The following is a 13,289-nucleotide window of genomic DNA, read 5'->3' as shown; positions in this document are numbered from 1 at the left end:
TTTATCTCAAATGATTTGGAAGTAGAAATAAAATATTTACCAAATATGTAAATGAAGAGAAACTTGAGGTGAGTGTGAATAATTTGGAAAACAATCTGTATCAAAAAAAAATTGGGGAGGGGGGGTGGCAAGTGCCTGGGTGACTCAGTCCGTTAAACATCCAACTCTTGGTTTCCCTTCAGATCATGATCTCAGTTTCGTGAGTTCAAGCCCCACATCGAGCTCTGTGCTGACAATGTAGAGCCTGCTTGGGATTCTCTCTCTCTCTTTCTCTCTTTCTCCCTCCCCTTCTCATGCTGTCTCTATCTCTCTCAAATTAATCAACTTTAAAAAGTTTTAATAACAAAAAATAATCTTTTGGACTGCAATAATTGGGGTAAATCTAACACACTGAATCTAACTGGTATGACATTATAGGACTACATTCATATCCAGATAAAACAATTGTACAAATTCCAGTTCCGAGTAATTTTGATTTGGCAGTGACTTGCATAAAGCCAACTTAGTTGGGTTTTTTCTACATTAAAATGAATACATGCCAAAAACATGATGTGAATGATCCAATATTGGATGTAATCCTACAATAAAGAGATAATTTATACAACAGGAAAAATGATATCATACTTACTATGTACTGGTAAGAATACCCTGAATATTCAGTTCTTAAAAGAGTTATAGAAACCTGGAAACCAAGAACAGAGGGGACATGGGCCCAGCAAGAACATGGTCCCAGAAACCATGTCATACAGAATTCTGAGATGTATTTAACCAGGAGAGAAGAGTCTAGAAGACATGATTGCTCACTGTCTTCAATCACAGAGGAATTATCATGAAAGTCATCCCCATGAATTATCACAAAAGAATAAGTCACAGAAGGAGAGATTAGGGCCCAAGTTAAAGTGGGAATGTAAACAGTCAGGGGTGTCCGGTCAGACCCAACTGATCCTGGGGAGATGAGGGTTTCCTGTCACTGACGATACCCACATCCCTGACAAAGGACCACATGATGTACACTACAGGACTAGGAGCACCATTTGAATGATTTAAACAGATAATCTTAGAGAACTTTCCTTGCAAAGCTGAAATTCTAATGTAAAGCGCATACAGCATAATTTTCTAAGTGAGCTTCTAAGAAGTCTCTATCTCAGCTGTCCCCTATATTAGATCTCACCAAGATTAGGGATCATCCTCCTTCAAGTTCTCTTGCCCACTCAAAAGAGCTACTACTTAGAAATACTGTAAGATTTCTCTGTAGTGTGTTTTTATGCTGCAACGTGGCAGCAAATGGAAAATCATCCAATATTTTTTAGTGACTGAAAGCCTCAAACATGAAGGGTCAGGCTGCAAAAAATAGAGGTGCCATATAAAGAATGAAAAAATAACAAGACAGGACACCAAAATATGATCATTTCATCATGGGAACAACAGGTCTGTCAAAGCTGTGCACTGAAGCCAGGGACAAGTGAAAATGGACTTGATGTTCATCAAATAAGTGGGCAAATAAAGATGAAAGCTGGAATGAAATTTAATTTCTAAGTAGTCCCCTGCTAGCTTCTGGTAAACGACATTACAATCTCATTCTTCCTGAACTAGGGACTGACTCCTAATAAATATTAGTTTCCACCCATCTCTCAAGAAAATACTAGAATAATTTATTGGCATCAGCTTGGCTAAGGTTAATTCCCTGACACAACTTCTAGTTAGAGCTTTCTTTCGGATGGGCAGGAGTATATAGTAATAGCATAGATCTGAAACATCAAATAATTTTTAATTAACTCTCAAGCACTGACTTATTCCTGAAATTGCAAAATTTTCTGTCTCTTATATACCATTCTATTATGGAAGAGGCACAAGGATTGGGATCAGGTAACCTGGGTCTGAGTCCCTACAGTTCTGTTAACCAGCTGTATGACATTGCTGAAGATGTATGTTTTTTATGAGAGCTGGTTTCATCTTATGTGGAGAAAAATTGTCTTATAAAGGAGTATTTTCATTTTACTCTTTTAAGTTTATGTGCTTCCACTCTAAAAGGGCAACTTGGAAACACAATGGTAAGCTCAAGTTTGCAATATTTAACTATTACTTTAAAAAAGTATAACATATATGCAAGCAAAAGTTGTCTACATTAAGTCCTTAAATTGCATTTTTAAAGCACTCTCTCTAACATTCTCCTAATGTGCATAAAGAAATGAAACCGCTTAAAGTAATTTAGTTGGCTGGCTTTGCATATAGGTTTGACTGGGTTCCATAGTTATTATTATATGTTTTATATATATTATATGTGATATAATATATATTATTATATTTGGCATCTTATAATTTATCTGGCAGCCCTGCCACATTCTGTTACATTTTCTGAACATATTACTAAGTCAGTTCTAAAGGACTTTATGATTGATATAATATAATATTATATTATAATATTAATGATAATATAATATAGCTTCCCTCAGATAAACTAGAAAATATAACAGTACCATCTATTCATGATATATTCTAAATTTGTTGTCACTTTATATATGCATTAAAGCCTAAAACATTCTTAATTTTAACTGCAGTACTTTAGAATCTATTATTGTACACTTTTCATTATGTTATGAAAACAATGAATGATATACCAAACACAGAGTAAACTAAATTATGAGCAGAAGAAATGCAAACCAACTTAAGAAGGTAAATTCTGTGAAAACACTTAAGCCTATATTAGCAAGATCCATGAGGATATAAAAAATAAACATATTTTTTCTATACCCATTCCAGTTTGTTTTTCATTTTTTAAATCTATTAACTTTATTTCTAAGAGATCATTAACTAGCAGAAACAAATTAGGTTCTAGTTCTGGTACCATCTATAAGAAACCACATAAACTTACACTTCTGTTTAAAACTGTGTAATTTAGAGCTCTATAATTCCCCAATTTTATTTATTTTCTAAGAAATTTTACTGCATAAATATTTCCATAAATATAGAGGTGACTTACATTTATATAGATAATTTGACAACTGTCTTGCCTGAAGTTTTGCTGATGTAAAGGGCTTATAGATGGCATTTTTCCTAAGCAAGTGATACTTACTCCTCCTCAAATAAAGGTTGGCAAAGGAGTCAAAATAATCTTATGCCACAGATTCACATAAAAATATGTGTTTGTTGGTCTTTAGAAATTGTCATATCATGAGTTCTTCAGAAGAACTGGAGAGGGGCTTAAAAATAATTCACCACTGATGAACAAATAGCAGAAAGTTTGTAGTGTCCTTAGCTTCAACTAGGACTGCACTTCAAGCTGCCCACCACTAATGGATGGATGGATGGATGGATGGATGGATGGACAGAGAGATAGATGATAGATAGATAGATAGATAGATAGATAGATAGATAGATAGATATGATAGATAGGCAGATAGATAGAACAAACTCTTTTAAGGCTCTAATTTAATCCATACAATGGGTAAAAGTAATAATTGAAATCTGGTGGAGGTGTTTCCTCAGTCAGAGATTTTTATCCATTTTTAAAGTGGGTAACACTAAAAGAAACTGTGAATTAGAATTTCATGTATTCCTGGGAACCGTGCCTCCTTTGCCCGTGAGACTTGGTTTTCCTTAAATGCTTTGTCAACTTAATTTCACTGTGAATCCTGACATGGTGTGAGTTTTCCTACTGCAGAAATTGGTTAATAAAATAAATCACTGACATTTCCTTTAGATTTAATACTGTATGTCAACTTTTGTCATAACTATACTGAAACCTCTGATGTCGCTTAGTATTATGTAAAATACTCACATATTATTATCCCTGGCAACTGGAAATTTTACTGTCCCAACTTTGGAACTAAATAATTTTGGACAAATGTTTGATAAATCCTTAACTATTCAAAATTTCCTTACTCATTCTCTGAAATCCAGTATCCAAATGGATTTGAATATCAGCATATCCCTTTTATATCTGAGGTTACTATTCAGAGTCTCATTAACCACACTCAGGAAATAAGGGATTTGACTATTATGATACATAAAAGATATCAGGGCACCTGGGTGGCCCAGTCAGTTAAGCATCAGACTCTTGATTTTGGCCCACATCATGATCTCACGGTCCTGAGATTGAGCCCCTGCCTAAGATTTTCTCTCTCTCCCTCTCCCTCTGCCCCTCCCCCACTTGTTCTCTCTCTCTCTCTCTCTCTCTCTCTCAAACAAAAAAAAAATATTTATAGAGATAAAGGTAGAGATAGATATCCAGAAACAGACAGATGTAAATATCTCTATGTTGACAGACATCACAAAGTTCCCTAATGACACATTGGGAAAAACTAGAGAAAAGAAATTGTCAAATCTCCATCATAGTAAAGGTCAAGCTCAACATATACTGAATGACAATTATTTTATAACAAACACAATCCATAAACATAAAAATACATTAAAATGTTTATTAATTTCAATAACTTAAAAATCATTGAAATAATCCATTCCAGCATTTTTTTAAGTGACAGATGCTTTTTATCTTTATTTTTTTAAACATACAAACTGTTTGCATTATAGAAAATATGCATTCACATATATCTCCTATCACAAACATTCTAGGCTGGCTTTTCCTCCCAAGCTTAACTGAAAGGAAAAATGAAAAATCACTCATTATATCTCACTGCTAATGTAGAAACAACTGGAAACTGGTCAAAGTAAATGAATATTACTAAAATTTCTTTTACAGACCTGAAGTTGATGTATCTTCTCTAATGCAAAAGATCTTGTTTTAACAATGTAAAGGGTAAATTTAATTTTAAAAAATTAAAAAGGGTAAATTTCATTAAAAATTGAAATTAAATTTAAAATTTAATTTAAAAGGTTTAATTAAAAACTATTATTATTATATAATAACCCAAAGAGGTTGCAATTCCATATATAAAGAACAATCACAGAAAGAAATGGAGGTTATTCAGAAGTAATTGACTAGGTTTTGAACAATTGGCATTTCTTATGCTAAATCAATGGTATTGATTCCTAAATTTATTGCATTGCAACAAAAAACCTTATGTATACTGTGAGTGCTCTAGTATATACTAAGGCTTCCTTTGAGACCTAGTACTTGATTGATTTTCTTGGGAGTGTTGTGCTTGTGGTAAAGATGAATTTATATTCTCTTTCTTCAATGCAGATTCTCTCTATATCTTTTAGATCAGTTCTATAAATCATTTTTTAAATCTTCCATATCTTGTACTTTTTGAGATTTACCTATTTCTTCTGATAGCTTATGTATTAAAAATACAATCTATAAACATAGAGATCATTTAAAAAGTGTGATATTATTTTAATAAAGTTAAAATATAAGAGAATACATTTCCACGACTGAAGTAGAGGACAGTTTCAAGGGTAAAACCTACTTCCAGTTCCAGCCATGATGGAGTAAACCCAGCACCCTTCAAGGCAAAATACATAAAGCACCCATTTTCAGGCCTTGAACAGCTGACACTGAAGGTCTGTGATGCTTGAGAGAAGGGAAACACACGAAATGATCTCACCATTCATCTTCACTACAAGTGTGACGACAACTGGTAAGCTGTGGCCCAGGGAAGAAGAGTCCCAAGAGGCAGGATCAGCCTCACAGAGGAAAAGAAACAGAAATCAGGTTCCAAGGACCTGGGGTGACTAGAACTCGGGTAAAAACTTCTCAGAAGGGCTGATTAAGAAATATCCCTATTGCAATTTTGGCCACAGACCAAGCTGTTCATCCCAAAGACAAGACTGCAAGGCGGCAGGTAAGGAACAGATCCTGGGGGTCGTTGGCTGAATTAGATTCAGGCGATCACATTGTGTTGGCACAGGTTGTAGCCCTGACCATCCAAAGTGAGGAGAAAGCACTGAACACCTTGGCTTTTTATATGAGACTTCAAAAAAAGCCTCTTCTTAAAAGTAGGGCTAATTTGGAGAGGAAAAAAAAATGATGTAGATCATTTAATACCGAAATCTGAAAGCTAAAAAATGAATTCTTCGGGAATCCGTGCAAAAATATCAAGTAATTGTTACAACGAGATTATAAAAACCAGGCTGGCTTTATACTTCTTCCCAGGTTTATTCAATTCTGGAAGCAACAAAACAAAGATTTCTCAACCTCAGCACTACTGATATTGTGGGTCAGATATTTCTTTGTTGTAGGAGAGCAGCCCTGTGCCTTTACCTATGAGCTCCATCATTTACTGACCTCCACCCAAAAAAGACTCCAGATGCCTGAGGTTTTTGCTATGGTCTAAATGTTGATGTCCTTCCACAATTCATGTATTTAAATCCTAACCCCCAAGGTGATGGCATCAGGAGGTGATTAAGTCATGGGGTTGGAGCCCTCATGATTGGGATTAATGCCTTCATAAAAGAAGCCCCAAAAAACTCCCTTGCCCCCTTCCACATGTGAAGACACAGCGAGAGAGTGCCCTCTAAGAACCAGAAAGTGGGCCCTCCTCAGATTCCAAATCTGTCAGTGCCTTGATCCTATACTTCCCAGCTTCCAGAACTGAGGTTGAGAACCAGTGCCATGAAGCTACCAGTTGATAATATTTTGTTACAGAAGCTCAAATGTACTAAGACAAATCCATGTGATCAGAGGTGGGGTTAAAACTGCCCTCTAGTTCAGAACTACTGAGCTAGAATAACAAAGTCCAGAGGGAAGGTATGACTCAGATCACTCTACGAGGATGGCATACAATCTAAAAAAAAAAAAAAGAAACCTAGGGGGTCATTCTTAAATAACTTGAGTCATTCTTAATAAAAACAGAACTCAGGAATAGAATGCAGGTGACCAAGCAATAGGAGGACATGTCATAGTCAAGTCTGGTGCCTTATGATTGTTGACTGTTTTCTAATGATAAGGAATAAATCTAAGCAGCCATGGGAGATATGGTCACAGAAGATAAAAGCAATACATTGGGAGAAACTAAAATCACACTTTGATAAGTAAAACCTGTGAGACACTTTTGTGTTACTGTGAAATAGTAACAGAAAATAAGTTGAAAGATATGTGTAATTTCCTCATATTTCTTAAAGGAAATTCAGCAGTCACCTCCTGTAATGGATAAATCAAGGATGAATGGTGTAAGCCAATGCGATAAACTTACTAAAACAGGAGAAATAAAATCTATGAAAGGAAGCAGGCAGAAGTACAATTGTGTTGATTTTCTCATCTTTGAGATAGAACATCAATAGATGCATCTACAGAGGTTGTATGAAAAGATCAAGGGTTAGGTGTCATGGATACAAAGATATCTAGTAGAAGAGTAAAAACAATGAACCTTAAAACTGGAGTCACACATGAACTCACACTTTCACTCTGCCTGCCACACAGAAAACAAAATAGAAAAAAAAAAAAAAAAGGAAATCCAACTAGCAAAAATAAGTGTCTAGGAAACGTTCTAAACAGAAAATAAAACGAGATTTTGGGGCACCTGGGAAGCTCAGTCGGTTAAGCATCCGACTTCAGCTCAGGTCATGATCTCATAGTTGATGAGTTCAAGCCCTGCGTCAGGCTCTGTGATGACAGCTCAGAGCCTGGAACCTGCTTTGGATACTGTGTCTCCCTCTCTCTCTGCCCCTGTTCTGTTTGCACTCTGTCTCTGTATCTCAAAAATAAATAAAAATGTTAAAAAAAAAAAGATTCAAAAAACAAAACAAATGAGACTTAAAACTTAAGATTAGTTATCCCAGTTTTATGAGGAATCTGAAATAAAAGATAAACTCTATTGAAACATAAAGATTCATACCTGAACCAATAAACTAAAACAAGCTATGTGTTTTGTACAAATGACACAATGAAAACCAAGTGTCTCAGACAGATTGCAGGTAAAAGGGTAAAAATGTTAAATCAAGCAAAGAATAACAAAAAGAATTTTGAAATTGCAATAATAATAAGGTTGAATTCACAGCAAATATTGTTAAATAAATCAAAGAGGGACAGTACATTTGTCAATTAATATAGATAGGGAGATTTGACCTTTCTACAATATTCTTTCTTAAAAAGAAAGATGCTATGAAATGTATTTAAATTTCCTTTAGCATTCTTAAGAGTGTTTGCCTTTCTTGTATTAATAAGAAAATTAGATTTTTAAAATTAAATAAATCTTTTGCTACATCAATCTAACATTAGACTCTGTCTTACAGAAGTAAATCTCCATTATGTGAGGATTTGTATGTAATGTTGTCTATCTTGGCTGGGTTAGAAGATTGAAAGTCAAATGCACGTGCGTCTGCAAGTGGGTAGCTGCATAAATTATGGTATATCCAACCATAAGCTACAAGGAACTACTAAACACAATGAGTTGTATAAAATCTACCAGGGGCTTCCCTCTAAGCTGCAGATTTATACATAATGGATACTTCTTTTTTATTATTTTTTTAATGTTTATTTATTTTTGGGAGAGAGAGAGACAGGGCACAAGTGGGGGAGGGCAGAGAGAGAGGGAGACACAGAATCCTAAGCAAGCTCCAGGATCCAAGCTCTGAGCTCTGAGCTGTCCACACAGATCCCGACATAGGGCTCCAACTCACGAACCCTGAGATCATGACCTGAGCCAAAGTCAGACACTTAACCAACTGAGCCCCCGCCCCCCCAGTGCCACTATAATGGATAGTTCTTAAACACACACACACAACACAATACCCATACTCTATACATGCTTGTTTCTGTTTGATTGATCACAGAGCAACTTGTGGAATATATACATCAAACTGTTCATATCGCTTATTTCTGGGAGGGAGATTTTACAGGCTTGGTAAAAAGATTTTATTTTGTTCTGAAAGAATCTCTTAATCCTTTGATTTGTTGTATAAAGCAAGTATTGCCTGGCAATTTAAAACACAAAGTCTTAAGATCTCAAAAAGCAAATCAAAATAAAACCCTACTCCCTGAAGGACCTATGTATTAGTGTGAACATAGAGATGCATAGTGTTGTTATAGATGAGGAAGTGGTCATTTGATGCCACAGTTTCATGTGGGTGTTTTTCTACTAAAAGGTTAGGATAGGTAAACTTTGTGTGGCAAGAATCAGACTGTCAACCAGTTAGCCTTGGCAGGTCATATGGAATCTGTCATAACTACTCAACTCTATGGTCTGAAAGCAGCCAGAAGCACTAAGTAAACAAATGACTGTGGCTGTGCACTTTATTTGTGGACACTGAAAGCTAAATTTCATGTAATTTTTGTGTGCCACAAAATATTCTTCTTTTGATATTTTTTCAACTATTTAAAAATGTAAAGGTCATCCTAGGCTTGGGATGCCTTAGCTCATAGGCTGCCCCTAAGTGAGCTTTGGATCATAGTTTCCAACCTTGTACTAGGGAGTTCAAGTGGAAGCAGAAATATACCTACTGGAATTGGGTCCTGTTGTCCAAGCCACTGCCTTTGGGATGCAGAGGAGCTGGCACAGAACTTATACAATGTGATTTGATATGTGGATTCTGAAAAATATCTCCCCATGTTCTTTCTGGATGAAATGCACTTGATTATTTTATCTGCTCTAATTCTATACTTAGTCTCATTGTTTGCCAGGGGAAAAAAAAGCTAAAATTCTAAGAGACAGAAATGCATTAGGCTATGCTATCTCTCATTGTGTGGAATTGTGAAAATGACTTTCTCCTAACAACTATACCCAGAAAATGGAAGTTGTAATGGGTTAGAAGGGAGAAGAGACGCCCCCCTTTTAGATAATAGATCACCACTGAGAAAGGCTGTGTGGGCTGTAGGGTGGGTGCGGAGTGGCCAAGGAGAGACAGGGAGTGAGGTATAGGACAAGAGAGGTGGTGTGGTCCCTTGGCTGTCGAAGCAAAAACAATATAAAACATAAAACAACATATTCAACTGTTGGCCCCAGACCGCATCCTGATTTTACTACTAAGATTAAAACTGAATAAAACAAAGGCATTTGAAGGAAGGAAAGATAAAAGGCAAGAATCATTTCCATGTTTATTCAAATTTATGGCAAGGAATTACTCAGATGCCTTTCAGTCAGAGGACAAACCAATGCATCATGCATTTTAGAATATGGGGCAGTGGGTTATGACTTAGAGAGGTAAACCAGGATTTCATAAAGTAGGAATGTTGGAGAACTGCAAATAAACTTAAGGAAGAATGTGTTAATGTTAATAAAGAAGGCTCATTTTTTGTAAGACTAGTTAAAGTCCTAAATATTCTCATATGCTTTGTTAACCTCTACAGGGAGCTAGACTGTATCTTCTTTCCCAGATATATTTGAAAACAAGATGTGTGTGTGTGTGTGTGTGTGTGTGTGTGTGTGTGTGTGTTTGTGTGTGTGTGTGTGTGTGTGTGTGAGAGAGAGAGAGAGAGAGAGAGACAGAGAGAGACAGAGAGAGAGAGAGAGAGAAACCTCTCAGGATTAGCTCCCAAAAAACATACTTTGGAAAATACTACTTTAGTTATAATATTCTATGATAAAATTTTCCCTAAGACAATAAAAGTCAACAGGCACACACAAACTATATAATGTAGGAAGAGAAACAAAATTTAAAATATGCATTTTAGGGGGTGCCTGGCTAGCTCAGTCAGGAGAGTGTGGGACTCTTGATTTTGAGGTCTTAAGTTTGAGCTCCACGTTGGGCCAAGAGATTTCTTTGAAATTATAATAACAGAATATAAATTTATGCACACTTTCATGCATTTAACCAAAATGCCTTCCTGTTGCACAAATTGTGGGAGATACTCACATAAACACTTTCTTAAAAGCAAAGGCTTCAAACTACCAAACATATTTCACATTCTAAAAGTTTATACTCTTAGTAACTCAGGATGTACTTACTAAAAGAAACTAATAAAAATGATAGCTTAGTTTCCCAGCCAAGTTTACTAATTTTTTAGATAAAGTTGAAATAAAATTACTGATGATACAGTAAAACTTTTTAAAAAATCATTGTTAAAATCTGTCATTAAATAAAACAAAAATGTGGGGCGCCTGGGTGGCTCAGTCGGTTGAGCGGCCAACTTCGGCTCAAGTCACGATCTCGCGGTCCGTGAGTTCGAGGCCCGCGTCGGGCTCTGTGCCGACAGCTCAGAGCCTGGAGCCTGTTTCAGATTCTGTGTCTCCCTCTCTCTGACCCTCCCCCGTTCATGCTCTGTCTCTCTCTGTCTCAAAAATAAATAAATGTTAAAAAAAAATTAAAAAAAATAAAAAAATGTAAAGATTTTTAAAATAGTATACTAAAGTTGATGCTTCTGAAAAAATAAGTGAAAGTAGATATAATAGTTTTAAAAATTATAAAGGAAAGGTTTGAAATATATATTCCCAGACTATTTTTGTCTGTACACGTATTTATCAGAAAGAGATTTTGTCTTAAAAATATTCCATTTATCTCTTTCTATTTAAGTATAACAAACATAGAAAACACGTACAGAACAAATATTCATCTCAGTGAATTATCACAAAGTGAACACTCTGGTGACCATACCTCTCCCCACATACAACATGATCCTGACTTCTAACATAATGGCTACTTTCATGAGATTTTAACATTTATGAAAAGAGAAAATATGCTACATCTTCTTCTAGATATGGCTTTTTTAGGAAATACTATGTTTATGATATTTATCCATGTAATTCTGCCTTGCTGTAATTGGTTTTCCTTTATTGACGAAAAGCACACTACTATGTGAATATGCCACCATTTAATTATCTAGTCTACCTTTATGTTCAGGTTTTGGCTCTTTCACATGGATTTCTGATGATACTTAGCAGTGCAATAGCTGAGTCACTGGGACTAAGTATATTCCAATTTAGTAGATAAGCCACAGTTTTGCAAATAGGTTATTCCCATTCACATTTCTATTAGCATTTCCATTGCTTCGCATCTTTATTCAGACTTGGTACTGCCAGCTTGTGGAATTTAGCCATTCTGGGGTGTGTGTGTGTGTGTGTGTGTGTGTGTGTGTGTGTGATTATGTTTTCATTTACATTTCAGTAATCACCTTTCTGTATATTCATTGAACATTGGGTATCCTCTTTCCTGTTCAAGACACTTGCCTATTAATTTTACGGGATCATCCATCTTGATTATTTTCTTTTAATAATTCTTACTATGCTCTGAATATCAGCCCCATTCATTTTTCAATCTATTTTTTTTATTTAGTATTTTGATGAGTTTTTCAGAGTAAGCTAAGCTCATCCTAAGAGAACAAATAACCTTCAATGAGCAGTGGATTCACACATGCATGTTAAGATTATGTCATTGGACGTGGGGACAGCTACTTTACCCCACAGAGTTCCTCAAAAGCCCACAGTGACCAACAGTCCACCATTTGAAATGCTGCTTATTACCATGGCAGGAAAAAAGAAAGAAAAGAGAAAAGCTCACACCAAAAGTGATACATGTCATTTTTGTTCACATGACAATACGCAGTTCTAGTCACTTGTACATACCTAACCTTGAGAAAGGTGGGAAATGTGCTCAACCAAACACCCAGGAAGGAAAGAATGCAATATTGGTGAGAACTAGTGATGAGAACTAGGGAAATACCTAGACATTTTCCCTTATCATTAATGTAAGTCTGATTTTTCTTTTTGAATGTTTGTAGTACATCCCGGTTTGGGCATATATTTAGTAAGTACTTCCCAAAATTATTCACAGAGTGGCACACAAGAAAAATAATATTTCAGTGGTAAAATGGAATAAATATCAGAGATTTAGTCATACTAGTGACATCTGTATAGTTTTTGGTGGGAAAAAATGTTACTTTTTTCTACTACTTCATTATTAGAAAAACAATATTTTCAGTCATATATTGCATGCCAAATTTCTATAAAACATTCAAACTATAACTTTTTGAAAATTTAAATGAAAAACTTGAACTGCTTCTGTAAACATGTCTTTTTAATATCCGATCTTATACTTGAAATGGTAAGATTAAGTTCCTGGTAAAGGCTTTTAAATGATGATATATTCAAGTTTTTATGTGATCATCAATAAAACTTTGTCCACAACAAGTTTGCAGAAAAAATAAAATTACTATAGTGGAAATTATATTTGAAGATTCCAACAGCTCCTTTTTTTCTTTCAAAGTAAAATTAATTTTGAAATGGCTTATGGAAATGGGAACGGATTCTGAACTCCATTGTCAACTCAAGTATTTCAACTTACTGATGAAGTTTTCATTTGTAGAACACACATGTAATGCATTTTTAGAACAATATTCTATAGCCAGCATGAACATCATAAAATGGGTATACCAGCCACAAAAAGATAAAAGTATCTGTTATATGTAAAAAAGAAAGAAAGAAAGAAAGAAAGAAAGAAAGAAAGAAAGAAAGAAA

The sequence above is a fragment of the Herpailurus yagouaroundi genome, unplaced genomic scaffold (genome assembly GCF_014898765.1).
Source record: "Herpailurus yagouaroundi ecotype Mexico unplaced genomic scaffold, PumYag 198, whole genome shotgun sequence".
Lineage (NCBI taxonomy): Eukaryota > Metazoa > Chordata > Mammalia > Carnivora > Felidae > Herpailurus > Herpailurus yagouaroundi.
The sequence above is the reverse complement of the archived record's forward strand: the minus strand, read 5'-3'. Positions refer to the sequence as shown.